This window comes from Chelonoidis abingdonii, chromosome 15 (genome assembly GCF_003597395.2).
Source record: "Chelonoidis abingdonii isolate Lonesome George chromosome 15, CheloAbing_2.0, whole genome shotgun sequence".
NCBI classification, from domain to species: Eukaryota; Metazoa; Chordata; order Testudines; family Testudinidae; genus Chelonoidis; species Chelonoidis abingdonii.
In genome coordinates, this window is record NC_133783.1 from 16,647,368 (window position 1) to 16,673,584 (window position 26,217).

At 44.4% G+C, this 26,217-nt stretch overlaps 1 protein-coding gene across 1 annotated transcript in view; it reads right to left on the reverse strand.

The window, feature by feature from the left end:
• The window catches only part of ANK3 (ankyrin 3), a 548,067-nt gene that overhangs the window by 2,527 nt on the left and 519,323 nt on the right, over positions 1–26,217 (reverse strand). The gene's annotated exons all lie outside the window — the stretch shown is intronic.

Sequence of the window (26,217 nt, forward strand, 5' to 3'; positions counted from 1 at the left end):
ACCTTTTCACTTTCCCTGCAGCAAAAGAGAACATTTTAATGGCAAATATGGGTTCACAAACACAACTCACTTTAGTAGGAGAGGTGGGATGAGAATGATTGAATCCCCTAAATGTTTTAACTGATAGCTCAATACTGTGCAATAGCTAAGGCAATAATTATTGTGTCCTGGATAACTGTACAATGAATATACTTGCAATATACAGTAGAACCTTACAGTTATGAACTGACTGGTCAACCACACACCTCATTTGGAACCACAGGTATGCAATCAGGCAGCAATGCAGGGGAGGGAGGAAGCAAATACTGCAGAGTGCTATACTAGACTACTATACAAATAAAGAGAAAGTTTAAAGAAGATTTGATAAGGAAGGAAACTGTTTCTCTGCTTGTTTTGTTTAAGATTGTTAAAAGCAGCATTTTTCTTCTGCATAGTAAAGTTTCAAAGCTGTATTAAATCAGTGTTCAGTTGTAAACTTTTGAAAAAAAAAACAAACACTGCATTGTTTTGTTCAGAGTTTCAACCAACCTGCATTGCTAAGGTGTTCGTAACTGAGGGTCTATTGTAAGTCAATTGAACACATTGCATAGGGGGAATCCACAAAATACCCACCCTTTAAGGTGTGAAGTTATGCAAACACTCACATTGTTGATTACCGTGTTTAAATTCTGCTGTGTGTACACTAGTCAGCCATTTCTGGACAAAAGAAAGTCATGCCAGCTGAAATGCCATTGACATTTCAGATGAATTTAGGCTTTGTTTTACCTTCAAAGGTTTTAAGAAGGTTAGCATGTAAGTTGTCTGGGAAAACTGCCACTGGAAGCTCCTTGAGGAAAAGTTTGAAGAGGCTTGCAACAGAATCTATGTCACCATCATTAATGAGGTCCACCTTTTCACCTTGATCATACTTCTGTTTCAATGCTTTGATTTTGTTCACTGAGCCACTGATTCGAAATAAACCTATGTGATCCAGGCCTATTAAAAAACAATAGTTACCATTTTTAATAAAATACACAAGGAGGAAACTAAAAAACACAGTTTACTGATAGTGTCTACAGAGACCTGACAAATGCATTTTGGAATCAAATAAGCTTGCTAATTGTTCAATCTCTCACACCCCAAAAGAGTTGTTTAATTCAGTATTTTCTGGGTTTGTTTTTAAAAAAAAAAAAAAAAAAAAAAAGTATCCCTCTGCTAAAGCAATCGTGAATAAAGGCAGCAGGGTAGTTTTCTTTCTAAAGAGCAAATGCATTTTGGAATCAAATAAGCTTGCTAATTGTTCAATCTCTCACACCCCAAAACAATCAAAATCCATTTAGACTGGTTTTAAAAAAAAAAAAAAGTGGAAATTTACACGTTCTCCCATTAGTTGCTATTCTCCTTTGTGGTCCTGCTTACCCAAAGCAAGTTAGTTACAGCTCTTGATTTTGACTAAAAGCACAAATCAAAAAAAAAAGTTTATAGAAAGCAGAACAAGTTATTGACTTGCCGAACATTTCTAGATATTCCACCATCTGTGTCACAACAAAAGGAACTTGGCATTGTGTTGCCTCTTGTGCAAGAGTCTCAAGGGGAACACCAAAGTTATTTCTCCTCTTGGTGAGCTTGAAATCTGGTGCCACTTTATTTGTGCCTGGCTTAATTTTAACTGAAGACAGTGATTGCTGCAAAATAAATAAATGAAAATCAATCATTCAATCCATCCTCTGTGATAATACAAGCTGCTTATCACTGTGCACCATCTCAGGGCTGGACATGGCAATGTGGCAGCTCTGCCTCAGTTTCCACATAACTTCTTCAGCCTACTCCTTCCATATAGAGGTGACTTGGCCCTCGAATCAAGCCATTGTAAAGCAGGAGTCGGCAACCTTTGGCACATGGCTCACCAGGGTAAGAACCCTGGCGGGCCAGGCCGGTTTATTTACCTGCCACATCCGCAGGTTCAGCCAATCACGGCTCCCACAGGCTGCGATTCACCGCTCCAGGCCAATGGGGGCTGCAAGAAACAGTGTGGGCCCAGGGATGTGCTGGCTGCCGCTTCCCACAGCCTCCGTTGGTCTGAAGCAGTGAACCAAGATCAGCTGAACCTGCCATTGTGGCAGGTAAACAAACTGGCCCTTACCCTGGCAAGCTGCCTCCCAAAGGTTGCTGACCCTGGCTCTAAAGCATTCAACCCCCTCTTGGGTAGCAGAGTCATTTAATCCAAATCCAACAGACATACCAAACAAGAGAATTCTGAGTCTTGCCAGGCTCAGCCTTCAGCCCCCTTTCTCACAGGCAGAATCCCAGCTACAAACAGCCAGCTCTATAGCTCTTCTCTATTCAGTCATCCAGGACAAGCCTACCTCCTCCCAAGGCAAGCTACAAACCATCTGTAATCTCTGGTCCCAGCCAGGCTCCTTAACTCTCACAGCAGCAGCTATCCACTGCTGGGAACTCAGCACAGGTGGAGGGAAGTAGGGCTAACTGAGCCCAGGGAATACACTTTAACCCTTTCCTATCTGGTGTAGGGTTTGTCTACTCCACCATACTACCTTTTTGATAAAATCAATATTGGTTACAGTCAAATCTTACTATAGAACTGATGAAATTGCTTTTAATTGTTCACTTTATTAATTTAACTTCATAAGTAAAGTTTATGAATGAAACATTTATTCATAAAACCAGGTACCCCTGTTGGGGGGTAAAGCTCCAATTAACTGGTAATATGGCGAGGGGTCAGAAGTTTACATTCTCAGGCCTGCTAGCTAGCATGAGTACATGTGATCATTTATCATTTTCTTTTGTTTGTAGTACAGGAGGTAATCGATCAAAGGGGGGGGGTCAGTAGTATGGGTTAAGGATATAGTTAATTAAAAGATCTGGTAGTTAATGAATTGTAAATGATGAATTGTAGCACCTGTGAACATCTCTGTAAACAAGTAAGGTATATAAGACATGGCAACGGACAGTAATTCGTGCATGATTTGAGATTTGTATCTCCTGCACCTTATTTGATTTCAAATAAAGATTCGCTTCTCCACTCTGGTGTGATAATTGGGGATACGCACACCGGGCAAACGAACCCCAACTGTTGCACCCTGCAACAGCTTTGGCGACCGTGGCAGGACGTCTGAGGCTGAAAATTAGCCTTGCCTGGACCCTCTCTGGTGGCTGACGCATTGAGACAGTCGCCGATGCCCAGCGCGCACCGGTGATTTCATCGGGGGCCTCGGTGAAGTCTGGTACGGTCAACCCCAGGAGGCACAACGGTGCAATGCCCCAAAAAGTGGAGAAGCTTTGGTGCCGAGCGATGGTGAGGAACCGGTCTCGCGGACAAGGTAGGATTTGAGGTAAAAGGATTAATCTGACGCCTGTTAGGATCTGGGGACGCCCAGGATCACCCCTTAAGGAATTCGGCAGGGACAGTCAAAGGATAAGGTAGCGTGCACACCTTTGGAATGCATTCTGGTTAATTGGAAAATCTTTGGAGTGTGAGTGACTGTTACCGGAAGACACCCAGAGTACCCTGTGAAGCAAAAGCTCGTGACCAGGACTACTCTAACGCAAGCCCGGTAACTAGTGGATCTTTAGGAGGTCTGACCCATGGTGGGCTGACTTGGCCTAGCATCGTCCGGTGAGGAAGCTACCTGGGTCTAGGAGTGTGTGTACCCATTTCCCCTCCCCCTTTCCTTTCCGTGCAGGCTACTGACAGTCTGATCATCTCACTGGATGCAATTAGAGTAAGCGGCTCTGTCTCCCAGAGACTAGCCAATGCTCTTTGCTGAAGGGAGGTGTAGGAGGGTCGTGGCTATCCTCATTAGCCTCTCCTGTGTGAGTACCCTGTAGGGAAAATTCTTAGTTTATGAGCCACTAGTGCGGACAGGGCACCCTCCCTGTGTGTGTGTGTGTGTAAGTAAGTGAAAAAATGGGTGGGGGACAGTCTAAACATTCCATCTCACCCCCTAAGGGTACCCCAGCATTTCACATGTACGTACATTATGGTTCAACGACCTGCAGGTATTTAGAGAATTGGAACATTTACATACGTGAAAAATCCATCTAAACAATGCCCACTAGAAGGTACTTCAATCTAGAGAAGATCATATATCTAAGAGGAGCATTTAATCACAAAAAAAAAAAAAAAAAAAAAAAAAAGCCTTGACCAGCGTGAAACAAATTTGTTATTGGGAAGGGAATGGTTTAATTTGAAATCAGCTGGCCTCAGGGATACAAAAGAAAGTTGCTCTGCGATTAAGGTTTCAGAATCAATGCAGACTAATGCTAAGTACAAAGGAAACTGCTATTCGGCCCCGCTGGCTGTGAAAAGGAAAATTGACAAGAGGTGACACCAGAAGGCATATAAAAGTTACAGAACTGGAGTTTACATTTGCAAAGCTTAAACTGTCGGTAGAATCCAACAGTGGCCTTGGTGACACAAAGAAGCCACATGCAGCCGACTTGGACTGTATCTCTTGAAAGAGACGCAGGAGATTCCAGGGTGTAAAGACAGCCTTCCCAAGAACGGAAGCATTTGGAAATCTGGACAAGCTGTATACAGGATAATCTCCTGTCCACCTCTCCCCCTTCTCTGAACATTATACAGAGAAGTGGCCGGTCTGGACGTACGTGTGTTGATAATGAAAGGGGCTTGGTGGGCATTATGTTTTCTGACGTGATGTGGAGCGTTCCCAACACCTCTCTGTTGTTTTTTATTATTTTTTAATGGAGCTTTAAAAAATTCAGTGATCTATGGTGTGTTCCTTATCTTCCCCAATGATCCTGTAGTGTCAGCCTGATCACTGACATGAGGATAGATTGGTAACAGAAATTTGTCACAGTTTGGTGAGCATTAGAAGGGGAAGCCCTGAAGAATTTACACCATCTATTGTTTTACCCTTGTTATTTTATACTTTTTGCTTGGTACTGCTGGTTATTGTTGAAACTGTATGAGTAAAAGTCGAGGCCTAATAGGATAAGGAAAGCTTCTGGTTTGTATGTTTAATAATGGCCTTTGCCATGGCATGTGTTTTTTGTCCAGGTGGCAAGCTCACGAGAAAGGACTCGGAAGTCTTGTGAGTATAAAATGTTTGAGAGAGACCAGGAAGTGGGGCTAGTTGAGAAGCCACCTCCTAGCTAAACTGGTAGTGGAACAAGTTTGCCATGCGAAGAGGACGGTTCAGCAAGAAAAGCAGGATTGGGCCCAGGCGGGCAGGCAACAGACAGAGTGTGGAAAAAAAAGAAAGAGTGAGAAGTTAACTCTGTAGTTGCTGGAGGGAACAGCAGCTGAACTTTTGAAAAATGCTAAAGAGAAAGTTCTTGGTGTCTGTGAAATGTTTAATAAATTCAGGCAGAATTATTTGGATTCAATCATTTGGTTTTGGCTCATACTTTAGTTTATAGCTAGAAGATTACAGTGTTTAACTGATACCTGGGCTTCCTACTGACACAATCACACAATTATGGGGTAATTCCTCTGTTTGCCTGAAGTCAACAGGGTATTTTGTACTATTTAAGCGATAGTTATCTGCCCAGAGGGTACCTTGTTTGTTTTTTTGTCTTCATAACCAGAGGAAACTGCATGCCAGCTGACAGCATTCCATGTACCATGCATTTCTGACACAATAGGAATTATGTTTTGCTGTTCTATGTTTGTCTTGTGGTTGGTTGTCTTGTGGCCGGAATTGTGTGTGTTTTAAATATTTTTATTTAGAATAGTCTAGTAAATCAAACAAAAGGTTAAATTAAAAATGCGATACTTGTTCTTGTTCAACTTGGGAATACAAAAAAGTGGTTGGATAGTCAGGACAATGTGATATATTAAAGTCTAAGATATTTGCTTAAGTAAGAAAAAGGAAACTTCATTAGCCTAAATTGTTAATTGCAAAATTTGTTGTTAAAATTTGCATACCAGCAGTCTTTGAAGCAAAGACATAAAAAGTTAACCACTCCCCTTATGTACAGGGGATCTTTCTGTCTACCTCAGATTTCTAGCCAGGGGCTGGGGATGTGTGGGAAGCTATTGGACTAGAGTTTAATGAATGAACTCCTCAAGTGGGTGTGCTTGTTCTAGCTTCTTGCTCCAAAGGTTGTAATAAGGTTATTTTAGTAAAACGGTATGTGTGGCATATATGAGTAATAGACTAATGTACTGTATAATGACAATGTTTGTGTGCTCATTTTTTGGGAAAAAGGTGTATAAGTGAAAAGTTGGAAGTTCCCTTTGCAGGTTAAAAGAAGCCAAGAAGGAAAAAAGGGCAAAGAACAAAATGAGTTAACTGAAAAAAATATGACACTGACTCCACTCACAGTCAAGACTTGGCTGACAACAAGAAAAGGGAGGGGGGCTTGAATTTGCCCACGCAGCTATGAGATCTGCAAAACACTGCCAGGCACTAATGAGTGTGTTAGGTTTCTTTTCTCACAGGTAAGGAAGCGCTACCCGAAGACCCTAGCAGCCCTGCCACTCCTTGGCACCAGGAAACTAGATTGATGTAAAGGTCCACCAACGAAAGACTGCTTTGGCTCCATGCTGGAATGGCCCTTATTAAGTCCTGCTGACTACCAACACCACTGTGCCTGCTGGACAGCAGGGGAAAAGGACAAGGTGAAGTGCTAGTAACCTCTCCCTTGTCCACTGACAGATCTACTGTGCCCCCGACTGTTTTGGGAAAGAAGAAGGAACACTCACTGCACTGTAATTGCCAAAGTCCAGGAATTCCTGACTAAAAAGGACATTAAGAACCGACCCTGATGAAGAAACAAAGAATATACACTGTCGGAAAAACATTTGTGGGACCCATGCTTGGAAGTGTGGTATTGATTGGAGTTTGGGGTTTATTCTACAGGCTGCACCCTGTGTCCTGGAGAGTGACTAATAATGTAACCCCCCCTCCTATGCTATTAATGTTGATGCCTTTTGAAAGTACCTGAGAATAGTTAAACAGGTGTATTATAGTACTACACCAAAGGAAAAATGGTATTGAATATCACTGAGGCTGGGAAGGCACCACAGTGGGATCTAGTATGTTTAGGAATTCGGGATTTCCTGAATGACCAGCTAATGGCCATTCAGAGTGATCTCGAGTACCAGACTTGGCCCACTGCCCTTAGAGCAGCCGAACGAGCTTTAGAGCAGTAGAAGGCCCAAGAAGGGGAACCTACCACGTTTGACTCCCTCTGGAGTTGGTTGCCCAACCTGGGAGGAATAGAAGGGGGCCTCGTGCGGCTCCTCCTCACAGGGGTAATGCTGTGCCTGGTCACCCTCATCCTGATAGCTTGTTTTCTTTGTGTCCCCCATTCCCCAAAACTCCTGATGTACCCCCTTATTGATAACCCCAGCTCCATGGCATTTAATCGTATCTTGTCCACAGAGTATGAGAAAACTCAGCCAAAAGCTTGTTGAGTATTCTCAAAGGGGGGATTGTTGGGGGGGGGGGGTAAAGCTCCATTTAACTGGTAATATGGCGTGGAGTCAGAAGTTTACATTCTCAGGCCTGCTAGCTAGCATGAGTACATGTGATCATTTATCATTTTCTTTTGTTTGTGGTACAGGAGGTAATCAAGAAGGGGGGGGGTCAGTAGTATGGGTTAAGGATATAGTTAATTAAAAGATCTGGTAGTTAATGAATTGTAAATGATGAATTGTAGCACCTGTGAACATCTCTGTAAACAAGTAAGGTATATAAGACATGGCAACGGATAGTAATTCATGCATGATTTGAAATTTGTATCTCCTGCACCTTATTTGATTTCAAATAAAGAGATTCGCTTCTCCACTCCGGTGTGATAATTGGGGATACGCACACTGGGCAAACGAACCCCAACTGTTGCCCCCTGCAATACCCCAATGACTGGTTAATTGACAATTAAGATGCTTGTTAAGAGCCATAGGGTTCAGCCAGCTGCATTTTCAATCCATTTGCTTCTTAAAATCACTGAAACTTGCACTGTTTCAACACTGCAACTTCTGCTCACTGTTTGCCATTCATTATACTTGTCTACATTGTAGCTTCTGTTCACTCTGTCATTCCTTACACTTGTCCACATTGTTACAAACTCCATTTTAAAATGCTCCCTCCATTTTGTAAAAGGCTACTGCAACCTTCATTTTTGCAAAACCCTGCTGTAATCTTATTAGTTTAGATGTGTGAATAAGGTATGAGGCCACCCTGCCCTGATGAAATAGAGTTCAAACAGCCCTAACAAAGTAAGAAGAGTCCACCCTAAAAAGAAAAAAAAAAAAAAAAAAAAAAAAACACGAACAAAAAGGTACAGTAGAAGGAAGATCAAAGCCATGCCTCCAATTGACGGGATCAATCACACCAAACCCAGAGGCAGCATGACATGGCAAGACCTATAGACTCTGGATTCAAACTAAAGCCTACAAAAAGGATGGGTGAGATGGAAGACTTTGGGTAACATTCTGCTGCCACCATGAGAGGGCAGACCCAGCCCTTCTGTGTGCCCAGTTAGCCACCACAAGCTACAAAATCAAGCCACGGATTCAAGCTATGTTCAGGACTGGTAACTATACAGCAGCTGCAGAATATCTGATATATAAAATAAAATACACACACACACCCAGATGTTCTGCAGCTGCTATACAGTTACCAGTCCTGAACTTAACTTGATTCTGTGTGTGTACACACAGAGGTCATAAGTTGTGTTATAATAAACATGCCATCTTTGCCTTGCCCCCTGAAACAATCCTGTGTAGTTTTGTCTGCATAACATTACTTGTTAACTGAGCAAGTTAGAACCAGGGAAGGCCTATCTTAGGCCCTAATATGGTCCCCATTGCTACAGTATCTGAGATCCTCACAATTGTGAGGATTAAATATACACACAGAGCCCCTTTAAAGTAGGGAAGTACTATCAGGTCCATTTTACTTATGGGAAACTGGGTGTAAAGAGGCCAAATGACTCATCCAGCAACACATAGGAAGTTAGTGGTGGATCAGGTATTTGATCCCAGGTCTCCCAAGCCCTAACCATTGGACCATGCTTCCTCACCAGTTATCCTACTGAAGACTACTTGTTGATAATGAGATCAGCACGTAAGTAAAACAAGCAAGATAAGAAAGGAAGAAGGAAGCTTTGTATTCTGATAAGTGCACACAACAATGTGAACCTCAGACTTATTCAACAACCAGTGAAAATAGCATTGCAGTTAAACTGTGTCTATCAACAGCTCGTTGAGTCTTGCATTCCTTTTTCCGGAAAAAATTGTGTATTTCATAAGGGTGCTATTAAAAAGTGCGGCACTAGGTGAGATTTTTCTCTTTACTGTTAACACGTTACACTGTTCAGTAGGAAGCAAGATGGATGTTTTGACTGCTCATTATCTTCTTCATACCATGAAGATGCACACCATTGTCTAGAGGACAGTGAATGCATAGTAAAAAATAATAAAAAAAACACACACACACACCCACACACACACCCCGCTAGCAGTGATCTCCTGACCAGGTCAGAAATAGTTTCTCCTTTGTGCACATACAAATAGCATTTATACAACTAACTGGAAAAGTTAAAAAATGAAATTGACAGTAACCATTTTATTTTTCTGCCAACCCAAATCTATCATTTGCAAGTTATTTTATTCATTAAAGAGCCCTGTGTATGCCACAAATTTCATGAAAGAACATGGCTGCCAGAACCACTAGACATTATTTTGTACCACTTTTGCTTAATTTGCTATTATTTTCGCATACCTCAAAAGTTCTCAAATGAGAATAAATTAAAACAGGTAGTTTCCAAGACTGAATGATCTGACCTCTGGCAATGGTTTGTATAAAATAGAGTGAAAGCATAACAATTTCAATATCACATTCATTTTTAGTGATGTTAAGAAGTGATGTATATTGAAATTATAGAACTGTAGGACTGGAAGGGACCTCAAGAGGTCATCTAAGTCCAGTCCTCATCTAAGTCCAGTCCCCTGCATTCATGGCAGGACTAAGTAATGCATGTATACAGCTCGTACACTATTGTGATAGAGTCAGATCTTGGACTAAGTTGGTGATCCATTTGTTTTTGCAAAGACCGTGTAGACAAAATTTATTGCAAGAAGTTTACAACCACTAGAGATCAGCCAGCTAATAGAACTCTTACAAAAGGAGTCCCATTGAGCGAGTTTATATTGCAACAAAAAAGGAGGTGCAATAAAGAAAGCAACTGGAATTTTGACTGACTGCAACTTCATTATAACAGTTAACTTCAGACAAGGTAGCTCCCAAAGACAGCCTATCCTAGGAGTAAGGAAAGGGGAAGCAGTAGCCAACTTGAGCTGTCACAAGCTTCTGCATAGTCAGTACTCAAATCCAAGTAATGCCACATACTAGGCTTGGCCAGCCCATATAAATCCCAGGCTTTAAAATGTCTGCATCATTCTGAGGCCTAATGAAAATCTGCAGCCCCATTCAAGCCACCACACATGAGAAAACTCTTAAGTATTGCCATAAGAGCTTAGGTCCCCCTGGGAATGCCTTCTGCATGGAAGGTCATTTAATGCTAAGTTTTCAAGAAAGGGACATTACTGCAACTTCCAACCTTTAACATAAGGAAACCCAATAACTGTATCCCCACTGAAGCAAATCTAACTCAGCTGCTGAGAACTTCCATATAAAATTGTAATCCTGGTTAAACAGCCACAAGTTTTGTGAACTAAGGAAAACACGCATCTTCAGCACTTAGATTATGCCTGCTCATCATGATTTTATTGCATGCTTCAAATAAGAGATATCAGCAAAAATTGATGACTGCAACTGTAACACCACATTAATAGAGCAACAAAGAAGAACAAGATTTAGGAGAAAGCATAGCATGTTTGTAATAGTGATTTTGCCCCCCCCCCCCATCTGTTTCACCTGGCATGGCCTTTTATTGATGAACCAGCACTTCTGAGAAGTGGGATTAATCAACAACAGCCTCTTTGACAAGAGGGAACAGTAGTCCTGTGAGATCACCATCCTAGATCATATTGCCTAATATGGATGAGATGGCAAAAATTAGCCAGTTGAGCAATAATCTATATTTCCATACCTCAAACTATGATCACCATTGGTTAGGTACGAGACATTTCAAAATAAAAATAAAGGCTATAAATCCTATTTAAGAACAAGTAGTATGCATATTTCATTGTTTGAAAGGAATCTTTTTAAGTTTTCCTAGTATCATCCCACATGCTTTAAAACTAGTATGTTTCCAACTATTATATTGCCATGATTTAAAAATATATATTCCATAAAGATCTATAGTAGAAGTGCCATTCTGTCACTTCACAAATTCACTTTCTAACAATGCTAAAAGTTAGGACTTATTTGACTTGGCTTTGTTCAATTCTGTTGCCATGGCACCTATGCACAAAAGGTGTTTCTTCCAGTATATTAGCAAGTTTGAAACTAGCTCAACACTACAATATGATTAATCTACTTAAAGAAGCAAATACTAACATGTAAAAAGAACCATAATTTTGCACTCCATTTACACTACATTAACTTTAAAGACAATGAGATTAACAAATTGTATTAAAAAAAACCACACATACACACACACACCCCTTTCAGCGTGTCCTAGTCTAACAATCTCTCCCTCCCATGCTGCTACATATTACAGCAGGGGGAAAAAACTGCATATTTCTCAGCAGCTTTTGTGAATGCAGCTAGAACACAGAACAGAATAAATAAGCCAATGAAAATCCACTTACACAAACCAAAAGGGAGGCACTTGTTCCCATGTTAGACCTGCGTTGGTGTGTGCTGCATTTTCAGATATCCCACTCTGAAGACATGGCCACATTGCATGAATGAACAGAAGCAAACTTAACCACAGCCATTCAGAATGTTAGCATGGAGAGTGAAGGTCGTTAGTTTGCTATTTTTAAATTTTAGCCTAGAATGTCAGAGATTTCTACTGAAGAGAGAAACTGAGTACTTGTAGACATGGATTCCTCATGGCAAACACTTGCTACTACATAATCATATGGCAAAAGCTCACTCAAGTGTACTATCAAGAGATGTTTCCATGGCACCTAACACTCACACAATGTCATAGCTTCCTGCAAACTCAGACTGATCATTTGATATTCAGTTTCCTTTTTAACATGGAGAGGTAAACAAAACAATCTTATTGACCAGTCATCCTTGCCACCTGCAAACAATGGTGAGGAGCATATTCTGAATTTATGGAGTAAGCAAGGGCAAAACACATGCAGAGTTTTAGTTAAGTGCTTTCATTCCTTGCTTTTGCAAAGTTTTCACAGATTTTTAGGTATGACAGGTAATAAAAATATGATCCTTTAGCCAGGCAGGGAGAGAAAAGGACAGGCACGTATAATATAGTAGCCACTACCCAAGTACTCCTCCTGGCCAGAGGCTGCTCTGTTGTACTCTGCCTCTGTTTTCCTTCTTTTCACAGGACACTGAAGAGCCATCTTAATCTCCCCTCATATCAGGGACCACTGACATTCAAATACTCAACCATATGGGGCACAGCAGGGCTTCTCCCCAGTCTAACAAGCACTCACTACCATGCCCAGTCTTCTTTAAATAGGTTTCTTTATTCAAACCTAAGCACATAACAGCCAAGACAATTCCCTAGCTTACCTTTTATCCTAAGGTTTCATAGCATCCCCTCCCAAAGGGCTCTGCTTCTGGTAGTTTCTCAGTCTCAGCCAACTCCCTTCTCATAGCCAGTTCTCATTCAACCAGATCTGCTCTCAGCCAGCTCTGTTTCCCTTCTGATCACCCACCTCCTCTCCTATGACTTCTCTCCCCAAAAACAGTCTATCCCAATCACTCCTCCACTTACTGCTCTCTGACTGGCCTTTATAGCCCCAGGTGTAGCCCTGCTCTCTTCAATTGGCTCAGCTGGGCCTACTTGCTCTGCACAAGGTGGGGGGGACTGGTCCGCTGACTGGGACCAGTTACCCTGTGACAGGCAGATCCAAGGAAAGAAAAAGGAAGGCATTGTTATCCTGCTAATACAGTGTGCTCTGTTGGCCAACAGTGTAGTCTAAGTGGGCTCCTATCTGCTACCCAAGCTGGGGACTCATATATATGGAGGTCTTATCCTGACATTATCTCACCTAAGACAAGGCTCTGTGTGGTATTGTCCCCCCACCACTTCAGTAGAAAGTCTTGCCTATCTGAGCCTCTCCTGCTACCCCAACACAGCTTTCTACTCGGTAGGGTAAGGATGAGCCTCCTTACATATATGGCAGGCTCCAGGCAGTGACATGCCACCCCACAATTTTGTGTTCCAGGGCTTGAGATAGACAAGCACCAGGGCACCCTACTCCTAGAAGGAGTGGCAAGGCCCTCTCTCACCCCACTTGCCCTAACACACCCAATAAATGGCTTTATTACCAAAATGGAAATCTCTCCAGGAAGTCTGTTTTTGACTAAGTTTTTCAGATTCTCATAAAAAATCCCAAACCTCTCCCCCTTCCACAAAAAACACCCTTTGGTTTTCAGGCCATCAAAATCTGAAACTTTCATCCAAAACTGAAAACCAAAACCAGTGACATAGGGAAACAAACATTTCCCAACCAGCACATTAGGAAGATCTCAAACATTGGTTCCACTCACCTCGTGTTTGCAAGTTTTTCTTCACTATCAGGAGCCCAGAGACTTTTTTTTTAAATGAAAACCTAGATCCTATGGAAAGTGGTATCCCTTGCCATGGGTTAGTGGATTATTCAAACTCTGATTAACATTCTGGCTCACATGCAAATATGGACGTCTGCAAGAAGAGCAATAACCATATCCATATGAACAGAAACCCATTTATATAGATAGGAAATAAAAAGCAACTCAAACAAAATCAAACCAAACAGCCTTCAGGGTTTGAACATTGTTTCTTCCTTATTTGATCAGCTCTGCTTATTATCATGTGGTAGATTACTTGATTATAAGATGGAAACAGATCTTTATTGTTTCTGTACCTGAGCCCTTAAACTATTCATTGAGGCAGAGGTTGTATCATTTTCCCCCGCACAGGATTCCTTAGGAGCCTGAATCATGCTCTCTAATAAAATCTCAGAAGATAAAAAAAGCACATTCCCTAACACCTATTGTCATTTAGTTTAAATATATGTGAAATAATTTCTCAGCCAATTAATGAAATGAATAATTGTGTATCATCTATTGTTGCCATGTACTTCCTTATCAGGAAATCTAGGAAGACAGACTTGTTCTTTGAGGAGGTCCGTGAACTGAAATATCTGTATCTACTCAATGTTTGTCCATGGCTAGAATCACTGGAAGAACTTGTCCCAATCTCTTACTACTTCCAAAATAGAAAAAGCTTTCTTAAAACCATACAGTCAGAAATAGCTTTTCTCTTGCTCAACAGATAGACTTATAAGGTAAATGTCAATAAATATTGATTTCAACATACACACAAATGTATGAAAAAAATATTTCCATAGATAATCTAAACTTACAGAAGGGCAAAGCAAGAAAAATGCTTTGTTTGCTTAGCATGTTTTGAGATGTGATGTTGACAATGTGTTTAACCAACTATAAAGCTTTAGCTTTTTGCCTCTCAATTTGTCAATTATTGTCTGATCCACCCATGACTTCCTGTAACAATGTTTAAATAGATAAAATAGAAAAAAAATGCTGAAAAATATTGATATTATCCTTTAAATTATATAAAAGAATTGAGTTCTGCTAAGTCTATCTATGGATTTGAGATGTCAGGAGTTCAGCCAAAAAAAAACAAACAAAAACAAAACAAACAAAAAAAAACACCACAACCCACAGTCCAATTTAAGAAAAGAACATAAAAACAGTTTAAGAATTATAACTGATGTAATCCTCCTCTGGCCTAGCAGATAACATTAGCCCTAAGCGAATACCTTTTAAAGCAAGTTGACAAGCACTGGCTGAAAATGATTTTCTGTTCATTTTTCATGGGCTCTGAGATAGCACAAGCAAGAAAAAAAGGAGCAATGAGTCATCATTTATTAGCCTGGAAAACTAACTGTTCAGTCTCTTTGGTTTTTTAATTGCCATTATGCTTTGAGAACTGATTTTCAAGAGCAACCTGCTGTGTTTGAATATCAAATACAAATAGGCCTATTTAAAATGAAAGGAAAACACATTTCAGTTCCCTTGGAACAGTGAGGGGCTAGATTTTAAAAAGGTGCACCATGTCATTGACATCAATGGGAGCAAACGGTCCTCAGCACCCCACCAAAGCTGTTCAGTACCTTGCAAGATTGAATCTTTTAGTTGCATGTCCCAAACGGTCACCAGCTCACTCACCAGCATAAGAGTACTTGCTCATTTTCAATAGGTGGCAATATTGTAAGTACAAAAAAAAAGGCTTATCTAAACTAGGGGGTGAAAAATAAAGGAATGATCATGTATTCAGAGCTGTGACAGAAGGCTGGGAGCTAGCACCTGAGCCAGCACTCTGATCACCCTGGTACCAATTAGAGTAGGGAATGAAATGAAATTATCTAATCAGGTAAGAAGCCCAGACTTAGAGATAACAAGGAAGGGAGATCTCCTCTCTGACCTTTGGGAGAGGAGCTGATGATATAAGAATCACTGTAAATAGCATTGCTGCAAGGAAATGTAAGAGGAGGTGATGGTGGGAACTGAAATAAACCATACAGTGTGGATACCTAACCTATGAAGTCTGAACAGGGGGGTAGAAGCCAGGAGCAGTGTGCGACCTGCTCCAAGGGCACAAGTGCATTCATTATTTAGTTAATGGCATATGTTGTGCTACTTACGATGTAAATCTCCACCATTAAAAAATCAGGGGTTTTGTATAAGTGGCTGAGTAACATATGAGGGACTACTTAAAAATTAGCAACAAGAACCTTTTTGTAAGTGTCCTTTATATTATAAAAAGCAGGAGTCCATCACATAACCCAGTTATGACAATGCATCATATGCATAGGTGGCAGGTTTGTATAATTTTTGGTGATGCCCAAAATGGCAGTGCTCCTCCGTTCCTGCCCTGTAAGCCAATATAAAATGAAACTACAACGCATCGGTGCCACAAGATTACAAGGGTCAATTAAAAGTGGAAAGTCAGAAGCAGCACTTGCCTGCTTCCATATATGGTATTACATTTTGTTGCACCTGTTGTGACAAAGTGGGAATGTTCTTAATGTTTTCTCTGAATACTGTGCAGGTGCCTCAGTTTTCCCTGCAGGGTGCCATCTGAAAGTGTTGGGGACAAAGAGATCAGATGGCCTCCTTGTCCAGAAGAGACACAAAGGCCAGAGAAGGGAGTGTCAGTTTAGAGCTGGCTGGGGAAAAGGGGAGAGGCCCAGAACTTGGGTCTGGGATCCCCACCCCCCAAAGATGGACCTCACTGAGGGGTCCTGTTCTCTGTACCTACAAGCTCCATTTTAGACTGTGTTCCTGTCATCTAATAAACCTTTTGTTTTACCGGCTGGCTGAGAGTCACATCTGACTGCGGAGTTGGGGTGCAGGAACCTCTGGCTGCCCCAGGACCCGCCTGGGCAGACTCGCTGCAGAAAGCACTGTGTGTGGAAGGGCATGCTGAATGCTCCGAGGTCAGATCCAGGAAGGTGTAAGCTTCTTACCCCGGAGACAGTATGCTCTGAGAGAGGAGGCTCCCCTAGAGCCCTGACTGGCTTCATATGGAATAGTTCCAAAGAATTCCAGAATCCCCTTCCACATCATGTGCTTCCTGGAAGTCCGCACTGGCACTGACACGCCCTCCTCTGGCCTTTGTCTCTTTTCCAGGCATTAGGAGGCCACCTGATCTCTTTGTTCTCCTACACCTTCAGTTGGCTTCTTACAGGAGAGCGGTCCAGGTCATCAGTTACCAGGAGACAGGGTTTCGGTCATTCTCTGTGCAGACAGCATCACACTGTCCCTCTAGGGCTCTACAACAATCACATCCACTTATCCCACCATCTAGATCCTTGAGAAATGCATAGGGGAAACTGAGGCACCCACACAGTATTCAGAGAAAATATTAAGAACATTCTCACTTTGTAATTCCTGTATATGACTAGTTATATACTTTAAAGAGTGTAAAATAATCAAGTATTGTGCTAAACACAATGATACTCCAAACTGACCACCAAATTTAAGTTGCATGTTTTTTGCCTCAGGTGAGGGTGCAGGAGTGGGGCTGGGGGTGCAGGTTCTGAGGTGGGGCAGAGCTAGGGATAAGGAACTTGGGGTACAGACAGGCTGCCCCAGGGCTAGGGCCAGAGAGGACTCCCTCCCCAACACTGGCAGCAGCAAGCTCAGGGGGAGGGACCCCTTCTCTCCCCCCCCGCCCCCGCTCCCGCAGCACATTCACTCTGCACCACAGTCACTGCACATGCTCCTAGGGCCCCTCTCAGGTCCAGAAAGTTCACTCACCTCCCCTATGATGGGTACTGGGGGCACGAGGTTGCCATCACGGGTGGCCTCCCCTGCTGCTGTCCCTTACCATAGCTTCACTGTGGATGGGGCTGCCCCTTGCCCAGCGTGGGGCAGAAGTGGGGACTGCAAGGTGGTGGCTATGAGGGAGGGGAGCAGGTAGGGCTGGTGCAACCTGTGATACAGTATGGCCAGAGGGCAGCAGGAGAGAATTAGAAAGGAGCCTTATTCCCTGTAAGGGAAAGAAAGTTTGCTATAGATTAATTAGAGTATCTGAAGCCAATTAGAGCACCTGAAGTCAGTCACATGATAAAAACCCCCCTGCTTCAATCAGACAGTGTGGGAGTTGGAGCAGAGAACAGTTTGAAGGGAAGCAGAGGACAGTTTGGAGAAGTGCTGTGGTGAGCTAAGAAGTCTAAGACCCTAGGTAAAGGGGCACCTGACTTGTACAGAGGGAGGACAGGAAACCCCCCACAAGCTGAAGGGCAGGAGAGGGAAGTAGCCCAGGGGAAGGAAGTGTCAATTCAAGTGGTTTACCACTATCCTCAGGGCCCCTGGCTGGGACCTGGAGTAGAGGGTGGGCCCAGGTCCTTCCCTGTCCACTCCCCTCCTCTAGGACACTAATGGGGCAGTTAACATTCCACTGCAGGGGCAAGAAATGGTGCCATGAACCCCTCCACAAAGAAGAGAAAGTGTGAGACCCATCAAAATAGTGCTGGCAATTTGCCACACGTGGTGTCAAAAGTGGGATTTGCGTGCTGGGGACTTAAACCAGGGTTAGACAAAACCCTCCCATCCTTAAGATGGATGATGTAGTCAAGGCCCTAATACAAGCCACCGCGGCCCAGCAGGAGGCTACCTGGGTACAAGCAACTGCCCAACAGGAGGCAACTTGGATGCAGCAGGAAACTAATCATTTGTTGATGAGTCAGGCTGCCCAGGACCGAGCCCTGCTGAAAGACCTGGTGAACCAGATGAAGGCCCTTATGGAACTGAACCGCAACTATGAAGAGACCCGGACCATACGGGCCAGCCGTTGCCTACAGAAAATGGCACCGGAGGATGATGTGGAGCACACCTCCTCGCTTGTTAAAGAGCAGCCCCGCGGGAGGCCTGGCCCCGAGATCAGTGGTCTAGCATCCTTGCCCCATTCCTGTGTGGGGAGGCCCAGAAGGGCTACTACGATATGGCCACAGAGACTGCAGCAGATTACCCCCAGCTGAAGGCAGAGATCCTGGCCAGATCTGGAGTAATGACAGCATTGCGAGCCCAGAGGTTCCATGAGTGGCAGTATACGGAGGACAAGACACCCCGATCACAACTGTTTGACATGATTCACCTGACCCGGAAATGGCTGCGCCCTGAGGCCGTCAGCTCTGAGAAGATGATGGAGCTCCTGGTACTGGACCAGTATATGAGGGGGCTACCACCAGGCCTCCGGGCTTGGATTGGCCAGAATGACCCCTCCACCTATGATGAGTTGGTCTCCCTTGTGGAAAGATGGCTGGCAGCCCGGGAACTGTTCCAGACCCCCGACGGGAAGACACAGCAAACCAGGAAGCCAACCACAAACCCACGGCCCCGAACTGTTGAGAACTACAGGAGACCTGTAACAGGAGGAAAGACACTGAGGAATGGCTCGAGGCCAGGAAGGGACCTAGGGGTTTGGGAAGAGAGGTGGGGGGCTGGCCAAATAGCCCCAGGCAGAGGGTGACAACCAGAATAAGGGGGTGGTGTTAAGAGTGTGGGGAATTGGGGCATATAGGGGTCACAATGACCTCACATGGGTATACAAGATCAGTAAAAATGAATGGTATTAAGACCACAGCATTAATAGATTCTGGGAGTGCTGTCATGCTGGTCTCGGAAGTTGGTGGGGCGAGACCAACTAACCTGGACCAAAAACACAGGGGTAACGTGCGTCCATGGCACCGTGAATTTTTACCCCACAATACCGGTACAGATTGAGATCCAGGAGAATACTTCCAGGATGACCCCAAGCTCCCCTATCCTGTCTTAATTGGGAGGGACTCCCCTGGGTTTGAGAGCTTACTTACCTCAATAGAGCCAGGGGAGGGTAGCAATCCCCAGGCTGAGATGGAGGCACTTACAGATAACCTCACCCCAATATTTGCTGAATTTGCTCCAGAGTTATTCTCATAACCTGGGAAACCCCAAAAGTCTAGGTGAGAAAGGAGGGCAGATAAAAGATTAGGGACTAGGATTCTAGCTGAGAACCAAAAAACTTCCTCTGTAAGTAGGCGAACCCATTCAGGAGGCCAGGAGATAATTCAAGCCAGAGAGGACTCGGAGCCAGGTCCTAGCCCAAGTAGGAGCAACCCAGGGGAAAGAGTAGAATTAGGCCCCCTAGAAGTAGGTCAGATCGGTACTGCACGTGAGAATTTTGGGCAGGACCAGGCCAATGATCCACTATATAAGAATGTGAGGGAGGAGGTAGTGGAAGTAAATGGCGTACCTGTGGAAGGAAAGATCAAAGGCCCAAGGCCATACTATGTGCTCAAACGCAATCTTTTGTACAGGATAGAGCAAATATGAGGGGAAGAAGTAGAGCAACTCTTAGTCCCACGGAAACACACAAGGGCAGTACTAGAGTTAGCTCACAGTCATCTATTTGGGGGACATCTAGGAGTAGACAAGACACTGGATAGAGTCCTAAGCAGGTTTTATTGGCCAGGGATACACGCAGAAGTCCAGCACTATTATGCCTCCTGCCCTGAATGCCAGTTGCATAGCCCCCGACCTTACCTGCAGGCCCCATTAGTACCTTTGCCTATTATTGAAGTCCCTTTTGAGAGGATAGCCATGGACATAGTGGGCCCACTGGAAAGATCGGCACGGGGCCACCGAAACGTACTAGTCATCCTTGACTACGCCACGTGATATCCAGAAGCCATTCCTTTAAGAAACCCTACATCCAAGGCAATAGCAGGTTTTTGCAAGAGTGGGTATCTTTAAGGAGATCCTGACAGACCAAGGAACCCCTTTCATGTCAAAATTAATGAAGGATTTATGTGCCCTACTCTGCATCCAGGCCATACGGACCTCAGTCTACCATCCACAAACGGACTGGTCGAGCAGTTTAATCGTACCCTTAAAAGTATGATCCGGAAGGTGGTAGCCCAGGATGGAAAAGACTGGGATACCCTTCTACCATATCTAATGTTTGCTATACAGGAATTCCCCCAGGCGTCCTCTGGTTTCTTTCCCTTTGAACTACTATACAGACGCCACCCACACGGGATATTAGATATCACCAAGGAAGATTGGGAAGAACAACCGAATCCAGGAAAGAATGTCATTGAGTATGTGACACAATGAGAGAGTAACCCCTATAGTACGAAAACATTTGGAAAAAGCACAAGAGGCCCAGCGGACATATTACAACTGTCGGGCGAAAGTACAGAGATTTCAGCCGGAGGAACGGGTGATGGTGCTAGCGCCAACTCCAGAAAGCAAACTCCTAGCCAGCTAGCATGGACCATATGAGATAGTGGAAGCCATTGGGGAGATGGATTATAAGGTCAGACAACCAGCCCGCCGAAAGCCAGAGCAAATCTACCATGTCAACTTACTGAAGCCCTGGCGTGACCGAGAGATGTGCCTGGTCATTCGAGGAGCTCCACCCCAGACAGACAACCCACACGGACAGGTAAGGATATCTACTGAATTAACCCCAGAACAACGAACAGAGGTCATTGATATGATTTAACGGAACCAGGACATGTTCTGTACACAACCGAGCTGTACGACACTAGTCCAACATCATATTGTCACCAGCCCCGGAGTAAGGGTGACGATAAGACCATAGCAAATACCGGAAGATAAAAGGGAAGAAATTAGGACGGAAGTGAAGAAGATGCTGAAACTTATTGAAGAATCCCACAGTCAGTGGTCCACCCCTATCGTCCTAGTTCCCAAGCCTGATGGCACCCTAAGGTTTTGCAATGACTTCCGGAAATTGAATGAAGTATCCCAATTCGATGCCTATCTGATACCATGCATTGACAAGCTAGTTGATCAGTTAGGCAAGGCCCAATACCTAACCGCTCTGGATCTGACCAAAGGATATTGTCAAATTCCCCTGGACGAGAATGCCAAGGAAAAGACTGCCTTCTCTACACCCGATGGCCTGTTTCAAGACACTGTCCTCCCTTTCGGACTCCATGGGGCCCCTGCAACATTCTAACAACTTATGGATAAGTTACTGCGACCCCATGCCAAGTATGCCACAGCCTATCCGGATGACATAGTCATCCATAGTCCTTACTGGGAAATGCACCTAGGAAAAGTAGAAGCAGTGCTTGATGCCCTGTGGAAGGCCGGCCTCACTGCTAACCCTCTCAAGTGCGTGATAGCTGAGGCCAGGTACCTCGGATATGTAGTAGGGAGAGGTTTGGTGAAACCCCAATGGAACAAAGTGGAGGCAATACAAAGTTGGCCTCGACCAGTCTGCGAAAAGCAGGTCAGAGCATTTCTAGGGATAGTAGGATACTATCGGAGATTCATCCCTCATTTAGCCACGAGAGCAGGGCCGTTGACGGATCTGATAAAAGCTCAGGACCCCGAGATAGTAAAGTGGACTGATACGACAGAAGAACCATTTGCAGATTTAAGGACAGCCCTATGCTGCCATCCAGTACTCATAGCCCCAGACTTCGAGAAGGAATTCATCCTACAAACAGATGCCTCGGAGGTAGGGCTAGGAGCCGTCCTTTCCCAGATGGTCGAGGAGGAGGAACACTCAATCTTGTACCTCAGCCGGAAACTGCTCCCCAGGGAACAGAAGTACATTGTCATTGAAAAGGAATTTCTGCGGTAAAATGGGCTATGGAGACTCTCCGCTACTATCTACTGGGGTGACGGTTTACCCTTGTGACAGACCACGCCCCGCTCCAGTGGGTGCACAGAAACAAGGAGAAGAACACAGCCCTTTCCCTGCAGCCCTTCCATTTCCAGGTACAGCATAGGGCTGGAAGCCAACATGGCAACGCTGATGACCTATCGTGATAACACTGCCTCTTGTCCCAAGTAGCCCAACCCCATGGTGTGGGGGGGGGAGGGGATATATGATATAGCATGGCCAGAGGACAGCAGTAGAGGGTGAGAAGGGAGCCTTATTCCCTGTAAGGGGAAGAAAGTTTGCTATAGATTAATTAGAGCACCTGAAGCCAGTTAGAGCACCTGAAGCCAGTCACATGATAAAAACCCCTGCTTTAATCAGACAGTGTGGGAGTTGGAGCAGAGAGGAATTGGTGTTGGAGCAGAGGACAGTTTGAAGAAGTGTTGTGGCGAGCTAAGAAGTCCAAGACCCTAGGTAAAGGGGCACCTGGCTTGTACAGAGGGAGGGCAGGAAGCCAGCCCCCCACAAGCTGAAGGGCAGGAGAGGGAAGTAGCCCAGGGGAAGGAAGTGTCAGTTCAAGTGGTTTACCACTATCCTCAGGGCCCCTGGGCTGGGACCTGGAGTAGAGGGTGGGCCCAGGGCCTTCCCTCTCCACTCCCCTCCTCTAGGACACTAGTGGGGCAGTTAACATTCCACTTCAGGGGCAAGAAATGGTGCCCTGAATCCTCCCCAAGGAAGAAAAAGCACGAGACCCATCAAAATAGTGCCGGCAATTTGCCACAAACCATTTAGGTGATGTAGGTAGTCACCTAGGACGCTGGCATTTGGGGGGCGCCATTTTCTTCAGCAGCGACCGTGACGGCTAGAGGAAGCAGGGGCAAGGGAGCATGGGGAGGGTTGCCTGCAGCAAGTAAGGGGGGGGGCAGTACGCAGGGGAACTTCCCGTCCCAGCTCATCTCTGCCCCGCCTCCTCCCGGAGCACGCTATGGCCGCTTCACTTCTCCCGCCTCCCAGGCTTACGGCGCCAATCAGCTTAGGTGCTGCAAGCCTGAGAGGTGGGAGAAGTGAAGCGGCCACAGCATGCTTGGTGTGCTCGTGCATGGAGCAAGGGTGAGCTGGGGCAGGGGAGAGGTGCCTCATAGTGGAGGGTGGGGAGCTGCTGCAAGGGGGGTGCCTCAGGGCAGGAGGGAGCTGCTGAGGAGGGGGTCCCTCAGGGTGGGGGTGCAAGGTGGAAGTTTCACCTAGGGCATGAAACATCCTTCCACCAGCCCTGGGAGCAAGGTGTCACAAAATTCACCCAAGCCCTAGCTGCTCAGGTGGGTCTAGCAAACCCCCTCCCCCATCTACCCTGTGGTGGGTGGGTGCTGGAGGGGATGGGCACTGCCTTCACATATGGCTTCCTTCCTCCCCTGCTGCAGCCTGCTGACCCTCACCGTAGCCTCATTGGCTATAGGGGATGGGGCTGCCCCTTGCCCAGCTTTGGGCAAGAGTGGAGGCTGGGTCTGGGCAGGGAATCATAGGGTCAAATACTCACCGAAGCACCAGCAACTGCTCAGGTGAGTGATGTCCATCTCCTGGCCGGAAGTACCCTTGGCATCTCCTCCAGGTGGGTGCCGGGGGAGGGGAGGGTTGCCAAGCACAGCCTCCTCCCCTCTCATTCTCTCCCTCCCCCTCTCGAGGTGCTGCTGCAGCAGCAGCAGCTGCCTTAGTCTGCCAGCACTGCTCTTGTGCTGTAGCCCTTAGGCAGCAGCAGCGGCAGCTGGCAGCAGAAGCAAGGGAGAGGCGTGCTGTTTTCTTTCAGGCAGGGAAGCTCTGGAGTAGGAGGGGATGCTCCAGGGTGCAGTGGGTGGCGCTCCAAGCAGGACGAGGGGAAAAACTCAGCTCCAAATATCAGTGGAGCAGAGCCCCTGACTCTGAATAGTCCTGGTGCTTGAGCACCTTGAGCCCATATAACCTGCCGCCTATGATCATATGTTCAACAAGAATGGAAAAAAATGAAACAGAACAATTGTAAGTCATACCTAACAGAGGCCCTGCCTCTCCAAGCTCATACAACCAGCTGGAGGTGGTGGTACATACCACTCTTAGTAGTCTCATTGACCTCAAAGATCAGGCCCACAGTTACAAGAGAAACCTCTTGTCTGTGTTAGTAGATCTAACAGGCGCAGATAGTTAAGCATGTCCGTACATGGAGAATTGGGGCTTATTTGTTTTTGCTTTCAATGATGAAATAGCTCTTTGGCTATTAAATGTTAAGTGTCACTGTCTTAAACAGCTTCTTCTCAGACATGTTGCTGTCATGAAAAGAACACAAATAGGAAGGAAAAGGAATAGCTTGCTTGTTTCTCCTGGTAAATGAAAAGGTTAGCTCAATATTTTTACAAGAATATCAGAGATGCCAAAATCACAAGTGAGGTTAAGACAGCTATAGTAAATCAGTGATCATTCAGCATAAACTATAGAAAAGCAGCTGCAAAAACACAAAAAACAAACTTATTTTATAGTTAATGATAAAATGTGATTCGGTTAATCCACTGGTCTGCAACTCATTTTGGTACATAAGAAACTATCCAGCCATGCCAGGAAATAATATCTTACAGGTTTAGAATAAAATCTTTTTCTATTTTAAGGAAAGGGGTATAAAACAATATTTTTTAAAAAACGTGAGAGACTAGGCAGGCAGAAATAGCAGTTGTCTATGCATGTACTTTTTAGTATGGCCACAAGGTGGTGATGCAATACTGGGAATTATTTTAATAAAATGTTACATTTGTGTGCCTTCTTTCCACAACTATACCACTGAAGTATCCTGAAAATATTCAGGGCCAGCTTCATGCTGACAAGTTTCCCCTCAGACAAACCAGTTCTACTTTTACTAGAAGTGAAAGCAGGTTTCCAAAGTGAACCCAGCTGCCTATCACTTTACATTGGATCATGAGCCACTTTTAATTAAATTTGATGCAGTTGTAAACACAAAGGTAACAGGAGAAACTAGGAACTGGGGAGAAACCACTGAGTGCCTCTCACTGTCTAGCTGACTGGGGAAAGGAAATACTGTATATAAGGACTTAAACTGAGATTGATAGGAATAGACTGGTAAGAATTCCATCCGGCACTGAGCAATCATTGGCAAGGGATAATTCATGAAAGAGATAGTGATTCCATTTTAAGCTTTCAGTCCCATGAATTTCCAGTCAGCCTTTAGTCTGTATACATTTTTTCCATATTCCAGTTACACTAAATAAAAAAAAAAACAGCACTCTATATGTACACTGGTCATCAAAATATTCAAACCTCTAAACTCTCCTTGAACAGCAGCAGAAAATGTTTTCTCTGATTTCCTTCTCCAAACTATATTACATGAAAGTGGTGCTACCCAGAACCACACTGTCACATCCAAGAAACAGATTTGTCTGATTCTATCATATTTCACCCAGATGAACTTATTGAGAAAATATATTTAAAAATATAGGCCATCATTTACACTGTTAAGCCATTTACAGATTGGATTGGAAACAGCATGCTCTTTACTACTTGTTATCGATTTGTTGTTGTGAAGGCCAAAACCACTACTAGGTTCAAAAAAATAATTAGATAAATTCATGGAGGATTGGCTGGTGATTAGCCAATGTGGTCAGAGGTGCAACCCCATGCTTTGTGTGCTTCTATGCCTCTGACTGCCAGGTGTTGAGACTGGACAACAAGGGATAGATGATCACTTCATAATTGCCTTGTTGTATTCATTCCCTTTGAAGCATCTGGCATTGGTCACTGTCGGAAGACAGGATATTGAACTAGATGGACCATTGGTCCGATCCACTGTGGCCAGTCTTATTTTCTTATTATTCTTCCCACCTCCTTCCTGCAATTAACGGATGGTCTTTTTCACCTTGTGAATTACCAAAGGCAAGATTGCTTATGGCATATGCCCATGTCTGCTGTCTCCCAGTAACAGCTGAATTATGTGGATAAGTGGGTGAATGGATAGGGGTGATGATAGAAAAAGAA